Source organism: Engraulis encrasicolus, chromosome 19, assembly GCF_034702125.1.
Source record: "Engraulis encrasicolus isolate BLACKSEA-1 chromosome 19, IST_EnEncr_1.0, whole genome shotgun sequence".
Lineage (NCBI taxonomy): Eukaryota > Metazoa > Chordata > Actinopteri > Clupeiformes > Engraulidae > Engraulis > Engraulis encrasicolus.
This window is the reverse complement of record NC_085875.1, coordinates 49,772,437-49,779,506: the sequence shown is the minus strand read 5'-3', so window position 1 is coordinate 49,779,506 and position 7,070 is coordinate 49,772,437. Positions and strand designations below refer to the sequence as shown.

Genomic DNA, 7,070 nt, shown 5'->3' with positions numbered 1-7,070 from the left:
TGCTCCAGTGAAGGGAAGAGAGGAGAGGAGAGGAGAGGAGAGGACAGGAGAGGAGAGGTGAGGGGTGGAGAGGAGAGGAGAGGAGAGGAGAGGAGAGGAGAGGAGAGGAGAGGAGAGGAGAGGAGAGGACAGTAGAGGAGGGGAGAGGAGAGGAGGTGGGGAGAGGAGAGGAGAGGAGAGGAGAGGAGAGGAGAGGACAGGAGAGGAGAGGTGAGGAGGGGAGAGGAGAGGAGAGGAGAGGAGAGGAGAGGAGAGGAGAGGACAGGACAGGACAGGAGAGGAGAGGAGAGGAGAGGAGAGGAGAGGAGAGGAGAGGAGAGGAGAGGAGAGGAAGAGGGAAGGGGAAGCAAGTGTAGGGGAGGAGAGGAAAGGAGAGGAGAGGAGAGGAGGTGAGTGGGGAGGGGATGTTAGAGGAGGAGTGGAGAGTTTAGGGGATGTTGCACTCTGCTACTCTGCACTGCGATTCTTATCTCACAACACAAACAACATGGCTGCCACTAGGCCTCCTGCTTGTCGAGCTTAGCGCGTAGATGCCAAGGAGAACGCCAGAGAACTGCAGAGGAACCAAGCAGAACAGCAGAGGAACCCAACGGGGAGCCCTATAGGACAGCAGGGGAACCCAGCAGAACCATGAACAAAACAGAACAGGAGAGGAATCCTACAGAACAGGAGAGGGACTGCATAGAACAGAAGAGGAACAAAACAGAACAGAAACCAAACAGAACAGGAATGAGAATCCTAGAACATGAGAGGAATGGGGAACCCTATAGAACAAAAGAGGCAACACATTACCCCCACCCTCAAGCAGATTCACTGGCTCCCAGTGAAGTCAAGCATCACCTACAAAATCCTACTCCTTACATACAAATCCCTCAATGCTCTTGCTCCCCAGTACCTCTCCGATCTCATCCAGCATCACTCCCAACCAAGGTCCCTGAGGTCCTCTGGCAAGGACCCGCTTCTCATCTCCCATTCCAGGCTACGGGCTTTTGGTGACAAGAGTCTTCTGTGTTGCCCCCCATGGAACAGTACCTCTCCATATCCGACAAGCCCCCACACTGGCTATGTTCAAAATGCACCTAAAATGAAATTCACTGAGGCCTATGGTCCTTAACCACTCTGTCCCAGAACCCCACTTCTACCCCCTCCTCTCTTCTCCCTCTATTCCCCTGCCCTATCTCCTTTTGTAGAGTAGTAGTCATTTATGAATCCCAGAGGGACAGTAGCATACAAACATACAGTAAATACAGAAAAAACACAAAGACATTACACACAACATTGCACATATACATTCATATATTCACAAAGACAGATCTCTCTCTCCCACTCACACACACACACACGCGTACGCACACACACACACACACACACACACACACACACACACACACACACACACACACACACACACACACACACACACACACACACACACACACACACACAGCTGAGTGGTACATAGCAAAGAGCAACAAAAGATTCAGAAGTTGACAAAGTGTCCAGCGACCTTTTTTTTTAAGCGAGCTTGGGTTACTTGAAAGGCGCTATATAAAACTTTATATAAAAAGTTATTATTATTATTATTATCATTATAGAACAGCAGCGGAATTCTATAGAATAGCAGATGAACTCTAGAGAATAGAAGAATAGAACTATAGAACAAGAGAGGAACTCTGTAGAACAGTAGAGGAGCTCTATAGAACAGCAGGGGAATGGGGAACTCAGCAGAACAACAAACTGGAGCAGCTGAAGACCTCCCTCCCCTCTACAGGCTCATCCTGGGAAAACTGCCCACCATTTAAACATACAGTAAACACACTCCTGGTACATGTACACACACACACACACACACACACACACACACACACACACACACACACACACACACACACACACACACACACACACACAGAATAAGAGCGAAAGAGAAGGGGACGAAAAGGGGAAAGAGAAAGAGGAGAGAAGAGAAAAATGTGAGTGTAGTGCCGTACAGCGTTAAGCCGAGTCAGAGCCATGTCGCCTGTCACAACGGGACCTGCTGTACTCTGGTGTGCAACGTGCAATCTGTGCTAGCGTGTATTTAACATGCTTTGGGGCGGGAGGGACTGAGACAGGCAGCACATGTTTGCTGTCTTCTCCTCTGTTGGGCTGCCTTTCCGAGATCTGAGCTACTCTAATGGGGGCAGATTTTGTTTACATTTTAACAATTCTTAAAATAGGCCTACTCCGAATATTTACCCAAAAGGTATCACTGTTTGCTAGTTGTCTGCTAATGCTGCATAACCTTTTGGATGTTTTTGGGAATAAATCAAGATGGTTTTTTGAAATGTAAACAAACACCTGTCCCTATTACAATGACCATGATCTCAGAAAAAAGTCTGAAGAAAACTTCCATTACAACTGCATATTAAAATTGGCTGAACGTATCCTTTAGAGGTACACTGTGTAATATTTGTAGTAGTTGATTTGCAGAATTCATGCTGCCCATTCACAACTGTTACCTTTTTCAATTAATTCTAAGTATTCATTAAGCCTAGGAAAATTGCACTTTTCATGTATGGAAATGGGGATCTTCTCCATTGTCTGCCATTTTGAATCTCCAGAGGGGTGAATCCGAATGTCCTGCAGACCCTCCGCTGGTGAGTGTCAGGCTACAAACAAGAAGGATAACACTCTACTTACCGCAACGTCATACGCAGACATAACAGTGTCATGACACAGTCAAGCATGAGTTACAAACATGTAATAATTGTTTTATGGTCATGAAAAGTTGTCATTTTTTGTACTGTCTGCGTTACAACACTGTTATGTCATAGGTATGACACCGGCATCCAGTTAAGAGTTACCAAAGGAAGTCTGGTTGCTTACAACAAAATTATTTTCACCACAGTCCAGTATTGGGGAGGGAGCAGTAGTGGAACAATTGCAAACAGGGCCCCAGGCCAAAAACACCGATATGGGCCCCATAAGGATTGCCACGGTCACAATCGGGCCCCCTCTACCAACACTGGAGTATCCTAGCCTGGCCCCAGGGGCAAATACCCTGCTTGCCCCCCATAGCTCCACCCCTGGGAGAGAGTGCTGTGGCATTGTATCGTTATCGGGCAACTTGCCGTGGGCGCCCGGGTTCGAGTTCAGCCTGGATCATGTCTCAATACTTCTTGCCCCCATCTCTCTCTCCTTCTTGCTCCCTGTTTCTCTTCACTGCACTATCTCTGATTAAGACGAGTTGCTTGAATGTCCTCCTTGTAAGTCGCTTTGGTCAAAAGCATCTGCTAAATGTAATGTAATGTAAAAAGACACAAAAAACATTATAAATATCTTTTTAAAAACTTTGTAAAAGACAGCAACAGAAGACATGTATGGAAGGAGTGGTGCATTCAGAACACCATTATAGTAATTGTTTTAATGGGCGGCAATAAGAACTCAGCTTCTGTGTTTCTTTGTCCTAATGGATTACAAGGCGGTAGTTCAAAGCGGGTTGCAGTACAGCATCTCTGACCCCAACGCAGAAGTGGCAGAGGGCGCAATGGGGTTGGGTAGGTGACCGAGGAGTGTGTGTGCGTGTGTGTGTGTGGTGTGGTGGTGCTGTCCGTGTGTGTGTGTGGGGGGTGGGTCAGGTTGACTTGCGTCTGAACTGAGATAATGGGATCAGAGGATGCATGGACCTTCAGATGTGTGTGTGTGTGTGTGGGTGTGTGTGTGTGTGTGTGTGTGTGTGTGTGTGTGTGTGTGTGTGTGTGTGTGTGTGTGTGTGTTTGTGGTGTGTGTGTGTGATGCATGGACCTTCAGATGTGTCGGATGAGAAATGTGACAGCCGCCACTGGGAAAGGACGGGGGGAGAGGTAGAGGGGTGGAGACGAGGATGAGAGGGAGAGGTGAGGGAGAGAGAGGGGTGGATGGGGGGAGAGTGGAGGGAGATTTGGAGAGGAGGATGACAGGGGAGAGGGGAGGATAAGAGAGAGGTGGGGTGGAGGAGAGGAGGAGAGGAGGATGAGAGAGGTGGAGGAGCGCTAGAAGTATACAGGAGAGGAGACAGAGGTGGGGGAGAGAGAGGGGTGGATGGGGTGAGAGTGGAGGAAGAGGTGGAAAGGGGGATGACAGAGGGAGAGGAGGATGACAGAGAGCTGGGGGAGAGGGAGAGGTAGATGGGAGAGGAGGGGGGATGGTTGGAGAATGAGGATGATGAGAGGGAGAGGTTTAGGGGAGGATGGGGGGTGGAAGATGAGAGGGAGGGGTGCAGGTTACCAGAACAGCGGGCCATTATCACCCCTCAAACGTGCACACACACACACACACACACACACACACACACACACACACACACACACACACACACACACACACACACACACACACACACACACACACACTCTCTCTCTCTCTCTCTCTCTCTGTAGCCGTTTTGTCATTGTCATACCATACCAGACTCGTTGTTGAATTCCTTTAAAGTTGAGCCTCAACTTGTGGTTAACACCAGGGAAACAGCTTCCCCGACTACTTAGCTTCATTTTTCAGGGGCCATGGTATGAAGGAAGAAGTTTCATGGCCGCACAAAGCCAAATACAGAGGGAAATTCTACAGGAGTTTTGTATTTGCTTCAGTAGGACACCTTTACATTACATTAGATAGCTAAGTGAAGGTGTGTTTGTAGATGTAATGTGCGATATGCTGGATTTGGGAAATGTGTATCGTGTAGGCTACGAAACATATGGAAATAGGCTTATATAACGACAGATTAATTCGTTACGTTCTTGCTCTGTTTCAGACATGTAAAAGTGTCACGAAAAGAATACGGTTTCTCTAGGCCTATTATTCCACTCTATCAATTCAGTTGGAGCGGTCGAGGTCACAGCCATTAGAATGTATTCATCTGCATGCATGGCCCCCTTGTCCGTCTGGATTCAATTATCAGCGGACTCTAAACGTGATAACAACTACTCCGTTAGCGCGCTGGTAGGATTTCACGCAGAGCTAAACATTTAGCCCCCTTGCCGGTCTGTTCCCAAAACAGATGAGGGGTTGGTGAGAAATACGTGCGTATATGGGATTGCTATCTATACGCCTTCTGCCAACAAACATATAGTAAACTGGGGTCATGTCGGAAGGCTAAACGGTAGGCCCTAGTGAAGTTTAAGCCTATGAAGGCTGCACAGTGAGATAACTTCAACATCTAAACTTCCGAAATATGTCTTGCTTGGCTGTACATGCGATGGTTTTATTCTAATTCTGCACTTAATTCCACTGTCTCTGTTGCCAAGGGGTATTTTCACCAAAGTAGGCCTATTCATTTTTGCCAAAAGCCAATGGCACAAACGCGCAAAGTCATAAGAACGCTGAAAAACAGCCATGTGAAACAGTCTATTTTCGCTATAACATCGGCACGCGTAATAGGTTACTCCTTTGTCGTAGCAACCAAATTACAGACCATAATCATTTAAAGCAAAAAGTTTACTTTAAGTCTTTCATTTTAATTCCACCAAAACACGGTCTTTCGGCGCGCATACCTGTGCGAGTCTTCACTTAGTGTCCCATCCAAGCAGCCTTTAACTATAGACTAATGGCTAAAACCGTGCATTCTGTTAACAGCCTAGCCTACACAGCGAGCCATGAAAGTTAACAGCCGCACAAAGAAAACTAAACAAAGTGACATTGGCCTAAGTAAGATTACTACGCCCCGTCGAAAGAATGCCTTATAGGCCTATTCCTCTCCGCGTATTATTAGAGGAAAGAGCTGTTTGTAGGAATGTATAGATTCATTGGTGTTTAAAACGCGGTTTAAAATTATACAGCTAAACTAAAAGACTCCATACAAAGACGCATGGGGGGGAATCCTGATGCAAAATCCGTTACTCTTATTAACACGGCAACTTTTTTCTCTTGCCATTTATCAAACCACACTTGCGCACGAACCTACAAGGCGGGCAGGTGTCTACGGCGTCTATACTCTGAATAGCAACAGTTATTAAGGCAAAAATATAACTTCCTCCACTCCAAACCACACACTTCTCAAATTTGCTTTCCACACAAAAAAGTTGTTTGAGTTGGTTCTGTGTTTGGGGTGAATGGCCAGCCTTTTCAGAAAAAAAGCTGTTTTGGAACAAGAATAATGTTTTATCCACTACATTTCCTGTAGCCTACATATTTTCCCCCAAAAAGCATTGATCCGCTTGAACATTCAATCTACGAAAATATGATAGGCGTTTATGTAGCCTTCAACAAAGAGGACAACAGCACAATGCACAAAGTTTCCGCAATTGTTCGTTTCGGCGTAAAGTGCAAGTAGTCAGGCCGTCTTAATTATCTGTCAAGTGTCTAACAAACGCCGTTGTTCCACTTGCGCAAACCAAAACGATTAAGTAACGCTTACCATCAGTAGAGGCAAAGAAAGAAGTATCCTCGGGTTGAAATGAATACGACAAAAGAAGTGCGAGCGCTCCTCGCGCAACCGAAGTCCCACTGCAACAAACAGCGTACTGGAAGTACCGCGCGCCAGGCAGCCCAGAGAAGAGAGATAGATGTTCTGAGCCGTTAGGTCATAAGTTCCTTTAGCGTTTCTCGTGGAAAACACCGAGGCGAGTCCATGGCGTACGGCTTAAAACATAGGCGGCCAAGTAAAGGCGGTCAGATGAGACTAAACACGGTCGCAACTTCAAGGCTCCTATTTCTTGACTACTTCCTTTGGGTCTGACGGGAGGTTCACTACTCGCGGACAGAAGTACTCCTCGACTGATCGTGCCTCCTGACGCTTCTCGGACTTTTTATGTGTCCGCCCAGTCCAGTGTTCGGCAGCCTCCTCCTCCTCCTCCCTCCCTCCCTCCCTCTGGCGTGCACCTAAAAAAGATAGCCCTTTCCATTTGGCGCTTTCTCGTTGGGGAACACACGCCGCATATTGCCGTTTTACTAATTTTTTTTTGCAGATTTTGTGCCAGCGTGAACATGGAGTTTTAGGTGTGGTGGTGTGCAGTTCCAAACAAACAGCACACAGCAAGCTCTGGTCTACACCCACTTAGCATAATATGGTTTGCGTTGCTTACCTATTAAATGGGCGCTTCGCCATTTACCCTCAT

The 7,070-nt window shown here is 47.0% G+C and overlaps 1 protein-coding gene across 1 annotated transcript in view; it reads right to left on the bottom strand.

Annotated features, from left to right (window-relative positions):
• bmp4 (bone morphogenetic protein 4) overlaps positions 1–6,721 on the bottom strand; it is a 31,967-nt gene extending 25,246 nt beyond the window's left edge. Inside the window, exon 1 of the mRNA XM_063184637.1 lies at positions 6,371–6,721. The gene's annotated coding sequence lies outside the window, so the exon portion shown is untranslated. The remainder of the gene's footprint in view (positions 1–6,370) is intronic.
• Between the last annotated feature and the right edge of the window lie 349 nt (positions 6,722–7,070).